This window comes from Heterodontus francisci, unplaced genomic scaffold (assembly GCF_036365525.1).
Source record: "Heterodontus francisci isolate sHetFra1 unplaced genomic scaffold, sHetFra1.hap1 HAP1_SCAFFOLD_99, whole genome shotgun sequence".
NCBI classification, from domain to species: Eukaryota; Metazoa; Chordata; class Chondrichthyes; order Heterodontiformes; family Heterodontidae; genus Heterodontus; species Heterodontus francisci.
The window spans coordinates 249,563-268,135 of NW_027141580.1; positions in this window are offsets into that span (position 1 = coordinate 249,563).

Consider the following 18,573-nt stretch of genomic DNA (forward strand, 5'->3'; position numbering starts at 1 on the left):
TTGTGTTCACCCTCCTGTCTAAGTCCCGCTGTGAGCACCCTCCTGTCAAATTCTCCCCTCTGAACACCCTCCTGTCTAAATACCCATGTGAAAACCCTCCCGTGATATTCTCCCTGCGAGCTCCCTCCTGTCTCATTCTCCCTGTGAACACCCTCCAGTCCAATTCTCCCTGTGATCAACCTCCTCTCCAATTCTGCCTGTGAACAACCGCCTGTCCCATTCTCCCTGTGAACACCCTCCTGTCTAATTCTCCCTGTGATCAACCTCCTCTCTAATTCTGCCTGTGAACAGCCTCCTGTCTCATTCACCCTGCGAATACCCTCCTGTCTCATTCTCCCTGTGATCACCCTGCTGTCTAATTCTCCCTGTGATCGCACTCTTCTCCAATTCTGCCTGTGAACAACCTCCTGCCTAACTCCTCCTGTGAACACTCTCCTGTCTAATTCCCCCTGTGAACACGTGCCTGTATAATTCCTCCTGTGAAAATTTCTCCTGTCTATTTCCTCCTGTGAACAGACTGCAGACTACCTCCCCCTGTGTTCAGCCTCCTGTCTAAGTCCCCCTCTGAACACTCTCCTATCTCATTCCCCCTGTGAAGAACCTCCCATTTAACGCCAATTGTGAACACCCTCCTGTCTAATTCTCCATGTGAACACCTTCCTGTTCAATTCCCCCTGTGAACACCCTTCCTGTGTAATTCCCCCTGTAAACACCCTCCTGTGCAATTCCCCGAGTGAATTCCCTCCTGCGTAATTCCCCCTGTGAAAAACTTTCCTGTGTAATTCCCCCTGTGAACACACTCCTGTCTAATTCCCCATATGAACAAACTCCACACTACTTCCCGCTGTGTTCACCCTCCTGTCTAAATGTCCCTGTGATCACACTCCTGTCCAATTCTCCCTGTGATCACCCTCCTGACTATTTCCACCTGTGAACACCCTCCTGTCTAATTCTCCATGCAAACAGCCTCCTGTCTAATTCCCCCTGTGAACACCCTCCTGTCTAATTCTCCAAGCGAACACCCTCCTGTCCAAATGTCCCGGTGATCACACTCCTGCCGAATTCCCCATGTGAACACACTCCTGTCTAATTCTCCCTGTGAACACACTAATATCTAATTCCCCCTGGGAGCACCTTCCTGTCTATTTCCCACTGTGAACACCCTTACTGTGTAATTACCCCGGTAAACACCCTCCTGTGCAATTCCCCTCGTGAATTCCCTCCTGCGTAATTCCCCCTGTGAAAAACCTTCCTGTGTAATTCCCCCTGTGAACACCCTTCTGTCTCATCCCCCTTGTGAACACCCACGTGTCACATTCCTCCTGTGAAATTTTCTCTTGCCTAATTTCCCCTGTGAACACCCTCCTGTCTAATTCCCCCCTCTGAACACCCAGTTGTCTAATTCCCCATATGAACAGACTCCAAAGTACTTCCCCCTGTGTTCACCCTCCTGTCTAAATGTCCCTGTGATCACACTCCTGTGTAATTCCCCCTGTGATCACCCTCCTGTCTAAATGTCCCTGTGATCACACTCCTGACTAATTCCCCCTGTGAACACCCTCCTGTCTAATTCTCCATGCATCAGCCTCCTGTCTAATTCCCCCTGTTAACACCCTCCTGCCTAATTCTTCAAGCGAACACCCTCCTGTCTAAATGTCCCTGTGATCACACTCCAGTCTAATTCCCCTGTGAACACCCTCCTGCCTAATTCCCCCTATGAACAGACTCCAGACTACCGCCCTCTGTCTGAGTCCCACTGTGAACACCCTCCTGTCTAATTCCCCCTGTGAGCACCCTCCTGTCAAATTCCCCCCTCTGGACACCCACCTGTCTAATTCCCCATATGAACAGACTCCAGACTATTTCCCCCAGTGTTCACCCTCCTGTCTAAATGTCCCAATGATCACACTCCTGTCTAATTCTCCCTGTGAACACCTCCCTGTCTAATTCTCCCTGTGATCACCCTCCTGTCTATTTCCCCCTGTGAACACCCTACTGTCTAATTCTCCAAGCGAAAATTCTCCTGTGTAATTTCCCCTGTAAACACCCTCCTGCCGAATTCTCCATGCGAGCAGACTCTTTTCTAATTCTCCCTGTGAACACCCTCCTTTCTCTTTTCTCCTGTGAAGACCCTCCTTTCTCATTCTTCCTGTGAGCACCCGCCTGTCTAATTCCCCCTGTGAACACACTTCCAGTGTAATTCCCCCTGTGAACACCCTCCTGTGTAATTACCCCTGTGAACAACCTTCCTGTGTAATTCCCACTGCGAACACCCTCCTGTTATATTCCCCTTGTGAACACCCTCCTGTCTCATTCCCGCAGTGAACACCCTCCTGTCTAATTCCCACTGTGAATTGGCGCCTGTCTAAGTCCTCTTGTCAACACCCTCCTGTCTAATTCCCGCTGTGAAAGTCCTCCTGTCGAATTCTCCCTGTGAACACCCTCCTGTCTTGTTCCCCCTGTGATCACCCACCTATGTAATTCCCCCTCTGAAAACTCCCCTGTCTAATTCTCGCTGTGAAAACCCTCCTGTCAAATTCCCCAGTGAAAACCATCCTATCGAATTTACCCTGTGAACAACCTCCTGTCTAATTCCCCCTGTGAAAACCACTCCTGTCTAGTTCCCCCTTTGGAAATCTCTCCTCTCTAATTCCGCTGTGAACACCCTCCTGTCTAATTCCCCCTATCAACACCCTCCTGTCTAATTGCACCCCCCCCCACCCTGTGAACACACTCCTGTCTAATTCCCCCTGTGAGCACTCTCCTGTCAAATTTCCCTCTCTGAACACTCTCCTTCCTAATTCCCGCTGTGAACCTCCTGTCCAACTTCACCTGCGTACAGCCTCCTGTGTAAATGCCCCTGTGAACACCCTCCCGTGTTATTCTCCCCGTGATCACCCTCTTGTCTAAGTCGCCCTTTGAACACTCTCCTGTCTAATTCTCCCTGCGAACACCCTCCTGTCTAATTGTCCCTGTGATCACCCTCCTGTCTAATTCTGCCTGTGAACATTCTCCTGTCTAATTCCCCCTGTGAATACCCTCCTGTCTAATTCTCCCTGTGAATGCCCTCTGTGTTAATTCCCCCTGTGTACACCCTTCCAATATAATTCCTCTTGTGAACACCCCCCTGTGTAATTACCCTTCTGAACCCCCTTCCTGTGTAATTCCCGCTGTGAACACCCTCCTGTCTCATTCCCCCTGTGAACACACTCCTGTCTAATTCCCCCTGTTAACACGTGCCTTTTAACTCCCACTGTGAACACACTCCTCTGTAATTCTCCCTGTGATCACCCACCTGTCTAAGTCTCCCCGTGAACACCCTCCTGTCTAATTCCCCCTGTGAACACTCTTCCTGTGTAATACCCTCTGTGAAAACCCTCCTGTGTAAAACCTCCTGCGAACACCCTTCCTGTATAATTCCCCCTGTGAACACCCTCCTCTCTCATTCCCCCTCTCAACACGCTCCTGTCTCATTCCCCCTGTGAACACCCTCCTGTCTAATTCCCTCTGTGAACACCCTCCTGTCTAATACCCCTGTGAACACACTCCTGTCTAATTCCCCCTGTGAACACCCTCCTGTCTAATTCCCTCTGTGAACACCCGCCTATCTAATTCCCCCAGTGAACACACTGCAGTCTGATTCCCCCTGTGAACACCCTGCTGTGTAATTCCCCATGAGAAAATGCGCCTTTCTAATTTGTCCTGTGAAAATTTCTACTGTCTAACTCCACCTGCGAACGACCTTCTGTCTAATTCCCCCTGTGAAAAGACTCCAGGCTACTTCCCCCTGTGATCACCATCCTGTGCAATTTCCCCTGTGAAATCTCTCCTGTGTAATTCCCCATGTGAACACCATCCTGCCTAATTCCCGCTGTGAACACCCTCCGCTCTCATTCCCCCTCTGAACACGCTCCTGTCTCATTCCCCCTGTGAACACCCTCCTGCTTAATTCCCTCTGTGAAAATCCTCTTGTCTAATTCTCCCTGTGAACACCCTCCTGTCTTATCCCGCTGTGAACACTCTTCTGTCTAATTCTCCCTGTGTACACCGTCCTGTCTAATTCTCTCAATGAAGACCCTCCTGTCCATTCTCCCTATGAACATCCCCCTGGCTAATTCCGCCTGTGAAATCCCCTCCTGTCTAATTCCACCTTTGAACACCCTGCTGCCTCATTTCCCCTGTGAAAATCCTCCTGTCTAATTCTCCCTGTGAACACCCTGCTGTTGAAATCCCTGTGTGAACAAGCTTCTGTCATATCCCCCTGTGTACACAACCTCCAGTATAATACACCCCTGTGACCACACCCTCCTGTATAACCCTAACCCTCACCCTAATGCCCCATTTGAACACCCTCTGGTCAAATTGCTCCTGTGATTACTCTCCTGTCTAATTCCCCCTGTGAACAACCTTCCTGTGTAATTCCCACTGCGAACACCCTCCTGTTATATTCCCCTTGTGAACACCCTCCTGTCTCATTCCCGCAGTGAACACCCTCCTGTCTAATTCCCACTGTGAATTGGCGCCTGTCTAAGTCCTCTTGTCAACACCCTCCTGTCTAATTCCCGCTGTGAAAGTCCTCCTGTCGAATTCTCCCTGTGAACACCCTCCTGTCTTATTCCCCCTGTGATCACCCACCTATGTAATTCCCCCTCTGAAAACTCCCCTGTCTAATTCTCGCTGTGAAAACCCTCCTGTCAAATTCCCCAGTGAACACCATCCTATCGAATTTACCCTGTGAACAACCTCCTGTCTAATTCCCCCTGTGAAAACCACTCCTGTCTAGTTCTCCCTTTGAAAATCTCTCCTCTCTAATTCCGCTGTGAACACCCTCCTGTCTAATTCCCCCTATGAACACCCTCCTGTCTAATTGCACCCCCCCCCCCGCCCTGTGATCACACTCCTGTCTAATTCCCCCTGTGAGCACTCTCCTGTCAAATTTCCCTCTCTGAACACTCTCCTTCCTAATTCCCGCTGTGAACCTCCTGTCCAACTCCACCTGCGTACAGCCTCCTGTGTAAATGCCCCTGTGAACACCCTCCCGTGTTATTCTCCCCGTTATCACCCTCTTGTCTAAGTCGTCCTTTGAACACTCTCCTGTCTAATTGTCCCTGTGATCACCCTCCTGTCTAATTCTGCCTGTGAACATCCTCCTGTCTAATTCCCCCTGTGAATACCCTCCTGTCTAATTCTCCCTGTGAATGCCCTCTGTGTTAATTCCCCCTGTGTACACCCTTCCAATATAATTCCTCTTGTGAACACCCCCCTGTGTAATTACCCTTCTGAACTCCCTTCCTGTGTAATTCCCGCTGTGAACACCCTCCTGTCTCATTCCCCCTGTGAACACACTCCTGTCTAATTCCCCCTGTTAACATGTGCCTTTTAATTCCCACTGTGAACACCCTCCTCTGTAATTCTCCCTGTGATCACCCACCTGTCTAATTCTCCCCGTGAACACCCTCCTGTCTAATTCCCACTGTGAAGTGCCTTCCTGTATAATTCCCTCTGTGAACACAATCCTGTCTAATTCCCCCTGTGATCACACTCCTGTTTAATTCCCCCTGTGAACACCCTCCTCTCTAATTCCCCCTGTGAACACTCTTCCTGTGTAATACCCTCTGTGAAAACCCTCCTGTGTAAAACCTCCTGCGAACACCCTTCCTGTATAATGCCCCCTGTGAACACCCTCCTCTCTCATTCCCCCTCTCAACACGCTCCTGTCTCATTCCCCCTGTGAACACCCTCCTGTCTAATTCCCTCTGTGAACACCCTCCTGTCTAATACCCCCTGTGAACACGCTCCTGTCTCATTCCCCCTGTGAACACACTCCTGTCTAATTCCCTCTGTGAACACCCTCCTGTCTAATACCCCCTGTGAACACACTCCTGTCTAATTCCCCCTGTGAACACCCTCCTGTCTGATTCCCCCTGTAAACACCCTCCTGTGTAATTCCCCATGAGAAAATGCGCCTGTCTAATTTGTCCTGTGAAAATTTCTACTGTCTAACTCCACTTGCGAACGACCTTCTGTCTAATTCCCCCTGTGAAAAGACTCCAGGCTGCATCCCCCTGTGATCACCATCCTGTCTAATTCTCCCTATGAACACCCTCCTGTCTAATTCCACCCCCCGCCCTGTGATCACCCTCCTGTCTAAATGTCCCTGTGATCACACTCCTGTCTAATTCTTCCTGTGATCACCATCCTGACTAATTCCCCCTGTGAACACCCTCCTGTCTAATTCTCCATGCATCAGCCTCCTGTCTAATTCCCCCTGTTAACACCCTCCTGTCTAATTCTTCAAGCGAATACCCTCCTGTCTAAATGTCCCGGTGATCACACTCCAATCTAATTCCCCTGTGAACACCCTCCTGCCTTATTCCCCCTATGAACAGACTCCAGACCACCGCCCTCTGTCTGAGTCCCACTGTGAACACCCTCCTGTCTAATTCCCCCTGTGAGCACCCTCCTGTCAAATTCCCCACTCTGGACACCCACCTGTCTAATTCCCCATATGAACAGACTCCAGACTATTTCCCCCAGTGTTCACCCTCCTGGCTAAATGTCCCAATGATCACACTCCTGTCTAATTCTCCCTGTGAACACCTCCCTGTCTAATTCTCCCTGTGATCACCCTCCTGTCTATTTCCCCCTGTGAACACCCTACTGTCTAATTCTCCAAGCGAAAATTCTCCTGTGTAATTTCCCCTGTAAACACCCTCCTGCCGAATTCTCCATGCGAGCAGCCTCTTTTCTAATTCTCCCTGTGAACACCCTCCTTTCTCTTTTCTCCTGTGAAGACCCTCCTTTCTCATTCTTCCTGTGAGCACCCGCCTGTCTAATTCCCCCTGTGAACACACTTCCAGTGCAATTCCCCCTGTGAACACCCTCCTGTGTAATTCCCCCTGTGAACAACCTTCCTGTGTAATTCCCACTGCGAACACCCTCCTGTTATATTCCCCTTGTGAACACCCTCCTGTCTCATTCCCGCAGTGAACACCCTCCTGTCTAATTCCCACTGTGAATTGGCGCCTGTCTAAGTCCTCTTGTCAACACCCTCCTGTCTAATTCCCGCTGTGAAAGTCCTCCTGTCGAATTCTCCCTGTGAACACCCTCCTGTCTTGTTCCCCCTGTGATCACCCATCTATGTAATTCCCCCTCTGAAAACTCCCCTGTCTAATTCTCGCTGTGAAAACCCTCCTGTCAAATTTGCCAGTGAACACCATCCTATCGAATTTACCCTGTGAACAACCTCCTGTCTAATTCCCCCTGTGAAAACCACTCCTGTCTAGTTCCCCCTTTGAAAATCTCTCCTCTCTAATTCCGCTGTGAACACCCTCCTGTCTAATTCTCCCTATGAACACCCTCCTGTCTAATTCCACCCCCCGCCCTGTGATCACACTCCTGTCTAATTCCCCCTGTGAGCACTCTCCTGTCAAAATTCCCTCTCTGAAAACTCTCCTTCCTAATTCCCGCTGTGAACCTCCTGTCCAACTCCACCTGCGTACAGCCTCCTGTGTAAATGCCCCTGTGAACACCCTCCCGTGTTATTCTCCCCGTGATCACCCTCTTGTCTAAGTCGCCCTTTGAACACTCTCCTGTCTAATTCTCCCTGCGTACACCCTCCTGTCTAATTGTCCCTGTGATCACCCTCCTGTCTAATTCTGCCTGTGAACATCCTCCTGTCTAATTCCCCCTGTGAATACCCTCCTGTCTAATTCTCCCTGTGAATGCCCTCTGTGTTAATTCCCCCTGTGTACACCCTTCCAATATAATTCCTCTTGTGAACACCCCCCTGTGTAATTACCCTTCTGAACCCCCTTCCTGTGTAATTCCCGCTGTGAGCACCCTCCTGTCTCATTCCCCCTGTGAACACACTCCTGTCTAATTCCCCCTGTTAACACGTGCCTTTTAATTCCCACTGTGAACACCCTCCTCTGTAATTCTCCCTGTGATCACCCACCTGTCTAAATCTCCCCGTGAACACCCTCCTGTCTAATTCCCCCTGTGAAGTGCCTTCCTGTATAATTCCCCCTGTGAACACCCTCCTGTCTAATTCCCCCTATGATCACACTCCTGTTTAATTCCCCCTGTGAACACCCTCCTGTCTAATTCCCCCTGTGAACACTCTTCCTGTGTAATACCCTCTGTGAAAACCCTCCTGTGTAAAACCTCCTGCGAACACCCTTCCTGTATAATTCCCCCTGTGAACACCCTCCTCTCTCATTCCCCCTCTCAATACGCTCCTGTCTCATTCCCCCTGTGAACACCCTCCTGTCTAATTCCCTCTGTGAACACCCTCCTGTCTAATACCCCTGTGAACACACTCCTGTCTAATTCCCCCTGTGAACGCCCTCCTGTCTAATTCCCTCTGTGAACACCCGCCTATCTAATTCCCCCAGTGAACACACTCCAGTCTGATTCCCCCTGTGAACACCCTCCTGTGTAATTCCCCATGAGAAAATGCGCCTGTCTAATTTGTCCTGTGAAAATTTCTACTGTCTAACTCCACCTGCGAACGACCTTCTGTCTAATTCCCCCTGTGAGAAGACTCCAGGCTACTTCTCCCTGTGATCACCATCCTGTGCAATTTCCCCTGTGAAATCTCTCCTGTGTAATTCCCCATGTGAAAACCATCCTGCCTAATTCCCGCTGTGAACACCCTCCGCTCTCATTCCCCCTCTGAACACGCTCCTGTCTCATTCCCCCTGTGAACACCCTCCTGCTTAATTCCCTCTGTGAAAATCCTCTTGTCTAATTCGCCCTGTGAACACTCTTCTGTCTAATTCTCCCTGTGTACACCATCCTGTCTAATTCTCTCAATGAACACCCTCCTGTCCATTCTCCCTATGAACATCCCCCTGGCTAATTCCGCCTGTGAAATCCCCTCCTGTCTAATTCCACCTTTGAACACCCTGCTGCCTCATTTCCCCTGTGAAAATCCTCCTGTCTAATTCTCCCTGTGAACACCCTGCTGTTGAAATCCCTGTGTGAACAAGCTTCTGTCATATCCCCCTGTGTACACAACCTCCAGTATAATACACCCCTGTGACCACACCCTCCTGTATAACCCTAACCCTAACCCTAATGCCCCATTTGAACACCCTCTGGTCTAATTGCTCCTGTGATTACCCTCCTGTGTAATTCTCCCTGTGAAAACGCTCCTGGATATTTCTCGCTGTTAAAACCCTCCTGTCAAATGCCCCCTGAGAACACCGTCCTGTCGGATTTACCTGGTGAACAGCCTCCTGTCTAATTCCCCCTGTGAACGCGCTCCTGTCCAATTCTACCTGTCAACACACTCCTGTCTAATTCCCACTGTGATCACCCTCCTGTGTAATTCCCTGTGTGAACACTCTCCTGTCTATTTCGCATTGTGAACACCCTCCTGCCTAATTCCCCCTGTGATAATCTCCCCTGTCTAATTCCGCTGTGAACACCCTCCTGTCTAATTCTCCCTGAGAGCACCTTCCAGTCTAATTCTCCCTGTGAAATCCCCTCCTGTCTAATTCCCCCAGTGAAAATCTCACCTGTCTTATTCTGCTGTGAGCACCCTCCAGTCTAATTCTCCTTGTGAACACCTTCCTGTCTAATTCCCCCTGTGATAATCTCTCCTGTCTAATTCCGCTGTGAACACCCTCCTGTATAATTCTCCCTGTGTACACCCTGCTGTCTAATTCTCTCAAAGAACACCCTCCTGCTATTCCTCCAGTGAACACCCTCCTGCCTAATTCCGCCTGTGAAAACCCCTCCTGTCTAATTCCCCCACGAACACCCTCTTGTCTAATTCTCCCTGTGAACACCCTCCTGACTAATTCCCATGTGAAAACCCCTCCTGTCTAATTACCTCTTTGAACACCCTGCTGTATCATACCCCCTGTGAAGATTCTCCTGTCTACTTCTCCCTGTGAACTCCCTGCTTTTGAATTCCCCCTGTGAACACCCTTCTATCAAATCCCTGTGTGTACACACCCTCCAGTATAATACCCCCCTGTGACCACAGCCTCCTGTATAATTTCCCCCTGTGATCACCCTCCTGTCTTAATCCCCCTGTGATCACCATCCTGTCTTATTCCCCCTGTGATCATCCTCCTGTGTAATTCCCCCTGCGAACACCCTGCTGCCTAATTCCCCATGTGAACACCCTCCTACCTAATTCCCCCTGTGAACTCCCTCCTGCCTAATTCCCCCTGTGAACACCCTCCTGCCTAATTCCCCCTGAGAACTCCCTCCTGCCTAATTCCCCCTGTGAGCACCCTCCTGCCTAATTCCCCCTGTGAACTCCCTCCTGCCGAATTCCCCCTGTGAACACCCTCCTGCCTAATTCCCCATGTGAACGCCCTCCTGCCTAATTTCCCCTGTGAACACCCTCCTGCCTAATTCCCCATGTGAACACCCTCCTGCCTAACTCCCCCTGTGAACGTCCTCCTGCCTAATTCCCCCTGTGAACACCCTCCTGCCTAATTCCCCCTGTGAACTCCCTCCTGCCTAATTCCCCCTGTGAACACCCTCCTGCCTAATTCCCCATGTGAACACCCTCCTGCCTAATTTCCCCTGTGAACACCCTCCTGCCTAATTCCCCATGTGAACACCCTCCTGCCTAACTCCCCCTGTGAACGTCCTCCTGCCTAATTCTCTCTATGAACACCCTCCTGTCTATTCTCCCTCTGAATATCCTCCTAATTCTGCTGTGTACACCCTCCTGTCTAATTCTCTCTATGAACACGCTCCTGTCTTTTCTCCCTGTGAACACTCCCTGCAAAAAACTCCTGTGAAAACCCCTCCTGTCTAATTCCCCCTTTGAACACCCTGTTGTTGCATTTCCTCTGTGAACAGCCTTCTGTAATAACCCCTGTGAACACACCCTCCAGTATAAAACACCCACGTGACCACAGCCTCCTGTATAATTGCCCCCTGTTGTGACCCTACTGTGTAATTCCGCTTGTGAAATCTCCCCTGTCTAATTCCCCCTGTGATCACCCTCCTGTGTAATTACCTGTGTGAACGCTCTCCTCTCTATTTCTCGTTGTGAACACCCACTTGTCTAGTTCACCATGTGAACACTCTACTGTCTAATTTCCCCTGTGAACACCCTCCTGTCTAATTCTCTCTGTGAAAAGCTTCCTTTCAAATTACCCCTGTGAACACCCTCCTGCCTAATTCCCACTGTGAAAATCATCCTGTCTACTTTTCCCCGTGATCACCCTCCTCTCTTATTCCCCCTGAACCACACTCCTATGTAATACCCCCTGTGATCACCCTCCTGTGTAATTCCCCCTGTGAAATCTGTCCTGTGTAATTCCCCCTGCGAACACCCTGCTGCCTAATTCCCCATGTGAACACCCTCCTACCTAATTCCCCCTGTGAACTCCCTCCTGCCTAATTCCCCCTGTGAACACCCTCCTGCCTAATTACCCCTGAGAACTCCCTCCTGCCTAATTCCCCCTGTGAGCACCCTCCTGCCTAATTCCCCCTGTGAACTCCCTCCTGCCTAATTCCCCCTGTGAACACCCTCCTGCCTAATTCCCCATGTGAACACCGTCCTGCCTAATTTCCCCTGTGAACACCCTCCTGCCTAATTCCCCATGTGAACACCCTCCTGCCTAACTCCCCCTGTGAACGTCCTCCTGCCTAATTCCCCCTGTGAACACCCTCCTGCCTAATTCCCCCTGTGAACTCCCTCCTGCCTAATTCCCCCTGTGAACACCCTCCTGCCTAATTCCCCATGTGAACACCCTCCTGCCTAATTTCCCCTGTGAACACCCTCCTGCCTAATTCCCCATGTGAACACCCTCCTGCCTAACTCCCCCTGTGAACGTCCTCCTGCCTAATTCTCTCTATGAACACCCTCCTGTCTATTCTCCCTCTGAATATCCTCCTAATTCTGCTGTGTACACCCTCCTGTCTAATTCTCTCTATGAACACGCTCCTGTCTTTTCTCCCTGTGAACACTCCCTGCAAAAAACTCCTGTGAAAACCCCTCCTGTCTAATTCCCCCTTTGAACACCCTGCTGTTGCATTTCCTCTGTGAACAGCCTTCTGTCATAACCCCTGTGAACACACCCTCCAGTATAAAACACCCACGTGACCACAGCCTCCTGTATAATTGCCCCCTGTTGTGACCCTACTGTGTAATTCCGCTTGTGAAATCTCCCCTGTCTAATTCCCCCTGTGATCACCCTCCTGTGTAATTACCTGTGTGAACACTCTCCTCTCTATTTCTCGTTGTGAACACCCACTTGTCTAGTTCACCATGTGAACACTCTACTGTCTAATTTCCCCTGTGAACACCCTCCTGTCTAATTCTCTCTGTGAAAAGCTTCCTTTCAAATTACCCCTGTGAACACCCTCCTGCCTAATTCCCACTGTGAAAATCATCCTGTCTACTTTTCCCTGTGATCACCCTCCTCTCTTATTCCCCCTGAACCACACTCCTATGTAATACCCCCTGTGATCACCCTCCTGTGTAATTCCCCCTGTGAAATCTGTCCTGTGTAATTCCCCATGTGAACACCCTCCTGTCTAATTCCCCCCGTGATTAACCTCCTGGGCAATTCTCCCTGTGAAAATCCTCCTGTATAATTCTCGCTGTGAACACCCTCCTGTCAAATACCCCTGTGAACACCCTCCTGTCAAATTCCCCCTGTGAACGCGCTCCTGTCCAATTCTGCCTGTGAACACTCTCCTGTCTAATGCCCACTGTGGTCACCCTCCTGTGTAATTCCCTCTGTGAACACTCGCCTGTCTATTTCTTGTTGTGAACACCCTCTTGTCTAATTAACCCTGTGATCACCCTACTGTCTAATTCCCCGTGATCACTCTCCTGTCTAATTCCCTCTGTGAAAATCCTCCTGTCTAATACTCCCTGTGAGCACCCACCTGTCTAATTCCCCCTGTGAATACCCCTCCTGTCTAACTCCCCTTCTGAAAATCTCTCCAGTCTAATTCCCTTGTGAACACCCTCCTGTCTAATTCTCCCTGTGAACAGCCTCCTGTTTAATTCTCTCTATGAACACCCTCCTGTCTATTCTCCCTGTGAACATCCTCCTCTCTAATTCTCCCTGTGAAAATCTCTCCTTTCTAATTCAGCTGTGAACACCCTGCTGTCTCATTCCCCCTGTGAACACCCTCCTTCCTAAATTATCGCTGTGAAAACCCCACCTGTCTAATTTCCCCTGTGAACACCCTGCTGTCTCATTCCCCCTGTGAACACCCTCCTTCCTAATTTCCCCTGTGCAAATCCTCCTAATTCCCCCTGTGAACACCCTCCTGTCTAAATCCCCCGTGAACTCCCTCCTGTTAAATTCCCGCTGTGAACACCCTCCTTTCAAATTCCCTCTGTGAACATTTTCCTGTCTATTTCCACCTCTGAACAACCTCCTGCCTAATTCCCCCCCTGATCATCGTCCTGTCAAATTCCCCCTGTGAACTCCCTGCAGTCTAATTCCCCCTGTGAAAACCTTCGTGTCTAATTTATCGCTGTGAAAACCCCACCTGTCTAATTTCCCCTGTGAGCACCCATCTTTCTAATTCCCCCTGTGATAACTCTCTTTCAAATTGCCCCGTTAAAACACTGCGGTCTAATTCCCACTGTGAACACACTTCCTGTATAATTCCAGCAGTGAACACTCTCATGTCTAATTCGGCTGTTCACACCCTCCTGTCTGATACCAACTGTGAACACCCTCCTTTCGAATTACCCCGTGAACACCCTCCTGTCAAATTCTCCCTGTGAAAACGCTCCTTCCGAAATCCCCTGTGAAAATCCTCCCGTCCAATTCCACCTCTGAACACCCTCCTGCCTAATTCCCCCTGTGATCACCCTCCAGTCTAGTTCCCCCTCTGAACACCCTCCTGTCTAATTCCACCTCTGAACACCCTATTGTCTAATTCTCCCCGTAAACACCCTCCTGTCTAATTCTCCCCGTAAACACCCTCCTGTCTAATTCTCCCGTGAACACCCTCCAGTCAAATTCCCCCTGTGAACACTCTCCTGTCTCATTCCCCCTGTGAACACCCTCCTGTCAAATTTCCCCTCTGAACACCCTCCTGTCTAATTGCCCGTCTTCATCCTCCTGTCGAATTCCCCCTGTGAACAGCCTCTTGTCAAATTCCCCCTGTGATCACCCTCCTGTCTAATTCCCCCTGTGAACACCCTCCTATCTAATTACCCCTCTGAACACCCTCCTGTCAATTTCCCCATGTGAACACCCTCCTGCCTAATTCCCCCTGTGAACACCCTCCTGCCTAATTCCCCCTCTGAACTCCCTCCTGCCTAATTCCCCCTGTGAACACCCTCCTGCCTAATTCCCCATGTGAACACCCTCCTGCCTAATTTCCCCTGTGAACACCCTCCTGCCTAATTCCCCATGTGAACACCCTCCTGCCTAACTCCCCCTGTGAACGTCCTCCTGCCTAATTCTCTCTATGAACACCCTCCTGTCTATTCTCCCTCTGAATATCCTCCTAATTCTGCTGTGTACACCCTCCTGTCTAATTCTCTCTATGAACACGCTCCTGTCTTTTCTCCCTGTGAACACTCCCTGCAAAAAACTCCTGTGAAAACCCCTCCTGTCTAATTCCCCCTTTGAACACCCTGCTGTTGCATTTCCTCTGTGAACAACCTTCTGTCATAACCCCTGTGAACACACCCTCCAGTATAAAACACCCACGTGACCACAGCCTCCTGTATAATTGCCCCCTGTTGTGACCCTACTGTGTAATTCCGCTTGTGAAATCTCCCCTGTCTAATTCCCCCTGTGATCACCCTCCTGTGTAATTACCTGTGTGAACACTCTCCTCTCTATTTCTCGTTGTGAACACCCACTTGTCTAGTTCACCACGTGAACACTCTACTGTCTAATTTCCCCTGTGAACACCCTCCTGTCTAATTCTCTCTGTGAAAAGCTTCCTTTCAAATTACCCCTGTGAACACCCTCCTGCCTAATTCCCACTGTGAAAATCATCCTGTCTACTTTTCCCTGTGATCACCCTCCTCTCTTATTCCCCCTGAACCACACTCCTATGTAATACCCCCTGTGATCACCCTCCTGTGTAATTCCCCCTGTGAAATCTGTCCTGTGTAATTCCCCATGTGAACACCCTCCTGTCTAATTCCCCCCGTGATTAACCTCCTGGGCAATTCTCCCTGTGAAAATCCTCCTGTATAATTCTCGCTGTGAACACCCTCCTGTCAAATACCCCTGTGAACACCCTCCTGTCAAATTCCCCCTGTGAACGCGCTCCTGTCCAATTCCCCCTCTGATCACCTCCTGTGTAATTATCCCTGTGAACACCCTCCTGTCTAATTCTCCCTGTGAACACCCTCCTGTCAAATTCCCCCTGTGAACGCGCTCCTGTCCAATTCTGCCTGTGAACACTCTCCTGTCTAATGCCCACTGTGGTCACCCTCCTGTGTAATTCCCTCTGTGAACACTCGCCTGTCTATTTCTTGTTGTGAACACCCTCTTGTCTAATTAACCCTGTGAACACCCTACAGTCTAATTCCCCGTGATCACTCTCCTGTCTAATTCCCTCTGTGAAAATCCTCCTGTCTAATACTCCCTGTGAGCACCCACCTGTCTAATTCCCCCTGTGAATACCCCTCCTGTCTAACTCCCCTTCTGAAAATCTCTCCAGTCTAATTCCCTTGTGAACACCCTCCTGTCTAATTCTCCCTGTGAACAGCCTCCTGTTTAATTCTCTCTATGAACACCCTCCTGTCTATTCTCCCTGTGAACACCCTCCTGCCTAATTTCCCCTGTGAAAACCCCTCCTGTCTAATTCCCACTTTGAACACCCTGTTGTCGCATTCCCCCTGTGAACACCCTCCTGCCAAATTCCCCCTATGAAAATCCTCCTGTCTAATTCTCCCTGTGAACACCCTGCTGTTGAATCCCCCCTGTAAGCAACCTTCTGTCATATCCGGTTGTGAACACACCCTCCAGTATAATACCCCTCTGTGACCACAGCCTCCTGTCTAATTCCCCCTGTGAAATCTCCGCTGTGTAATTCCCCATGTGAACACCTTCCTACCTAATTCCCCCTGTGAACAGCCTCCTGCCTAATTCCCTCTGTGAATATCCCTCCTGTCTAACTCCCCTTGTGAAAATTGTCCAGTCTAATTTAGCTGTGAACAGACTCCTGTCTAATTCTCCCTCTGTACACCCTCCTGTCTAATTCTCTGTATGAACACCCTCCTGTCTAATCTCCTTGTGAACACCCTCCTGCCAAATTTCCCCTGTGAAAACCCCTCCCATCTAATTCCCCCTTGGAACACCCTGTTGTCTCATTCCCCCTGTGAAAACCCTCCTGTCGAATTCCCCCTGTGAAAATCCTCCTGTCTAATTCTCCATGTGAACACCCTGCTCTCTAATTATTCCTGCGAACACCCTCCTGCCTAATTCCCCTGTGAACATCCTCCGGTCTAATTCCCCCTGTGAAAATCCTCCTGTCTAATTCCCCCTGTGATCACCTCCTGAGTAATTATCCCTGTGAAAACTCTCCTTTCTAATTCCCTCTGTGAACATTTTCTTGTCTAATTCCATCTGTGAACACGCTCCTGCCTGATTCCCCCTGTAAACACCCTCCTGTATAATTCCCCCTTTGATCACCCTCCTGTCTAATTCCCCCTGTGATCACCTCCCGAGTAATTATCCCTGTGAAAACTCTCCTTTCTAATTCCCGCTGTGAACATTTTCTTGTCGAATTCCACCTGTGAACACCGACCTGTCAAATTCCCGCTGTGAATACCCTCCTGTCAAATTCCCCCTGTGAACATTTTCCTGTCTAATTCCCCCTATGAAAATCCACCTTTCTAATTCTCTCTGTGAACAACCGACTGTCTAATTCCAACGGTGAAAACCTTCCTGTCTAATTGCCCTTGTGAACAACTTCTTCTCGAATAGCCCCTGTGAAAATCTCTCAGATCAAATTCCCACTTTGATAACCCTCCTGTCTAATTCTCCCTGTGAACACACTCCTGCCTAACTCACACTGTGAACACCCTTCTGTGTAATTCCCCGTGTGAACACCCATCTTTCCAATTCCCCCTGTGAACAGCCTGCTTTCTAATTCTCGCTGTGAACACCCTCCTGTCAAATTCCAACTGTGAACACCCTCCTGTCTAATTCCCTGTTAACACCCTCCTTTCAAATTCCCCCTGTGAACACCCTCCTGTCTAATTCCCCCTGTGAACACCCTCCTGTCTAAATCCCTGTTAATAGCCGCCTGTCAAATTCCCCCTGTGAACACCCGCCTGCCTGATAACCCCTGTGCAAATCTTCCTGTCTAATTCCCCCTGTGAACACTCTCCTGCCTAATTCCCCCTGTGAACACCCTCCTGCATAATTCCCCCTGTGAACACCCCCCTGTCTGAGTCCCCCTGTGAAAATCCTCCTGTCCAATTCTCCCTGTGAAAATCCTCCTGTCTATTCTCCCTGTGAACACCCTCCTGCCTAATTTCCCCTGTGAGAACCCCACCTACCTAATTCCCACTTTGAGCGCCCAGCTTTCTCATTCCCCCTGTGAACACCCTACTGCCGAATTCCCCCTGTGAAAATCCTCCCGTCGAATTCTGCTGTGGAATTCCCCCTGTGAACAGTCCCCTGCCTAATTCCCTCTGTAAAAATCCTCCTCTCGAATTCTCCCTGTGAACACCCTCCTGTCTAATTCTCCCTGTGAAAATGCCTCCTGTCCAATTCCCACTTGGAACACCCTGCTGTCTCATTCCCCCTGTGTGGGAGCAATTTTGCTGAGTTTTGCTTCTATACCTATTATTTTGTAAGTAGATTAATATAATCCTAGTGAGAACGTCTACAATTATTCTCTCTTATATGAGTTGAAAGTATAGCCACATATAGAAACAAAATGGAGTTTTAGCCCGAGGCACTATGGGACAGATTTAGTGAGCTCACAGTTGGAGCATGGTCCTGCATAACACAGATAACGAGAGGGGGGCCCCTCTTATCAGTGAATCTGCAGACTGCCCGGCACCTTCAGGAATGCAGGCCCATTTAAAGTGACAATTGGGAGACTTCAGGACAATGGATGGGACCTGAACTCATCAATTGATGATCAGGGCCGGCATAAGCTTATAAGGTCGCCACATGATGCCTAATCAGTGAATATTAATTGGTACTATGTTTAATGTATGTAATCAATAACCATTCTGATTTGATTGTGTCCAGCCGGGATGGGCTGAATAACTGTATATCCGTTGTGGATTTCCTTTGTTCCACAGAGTAACCACCTTTAGGTAAGGTGTGCTCTCCATGATATCATGAATAAAGTCTGTTTATTCTCAAAGTCTGAGCCCAGAGAATTTGTTGAATCATTGGATTTTAACTGGATTTTCTCCAACACCCTGTGAACACCCTCCTGCCCAATTCCCCCCGTGAAAATCCTCCTGTCTAATTCTCCCTGTGAACACCCTCCTACCTAATTCACCATGTGAACAACCTCCGGTCTAATTCCCCCTGTGAAAATCCTCCTGTCAAATTCTCCCTGTGCACACCCTGTTGTTAAATTCCCACTGTGAACACCCTTCTGTCATATCCCCCTGTGAACAAAACCTCCAGT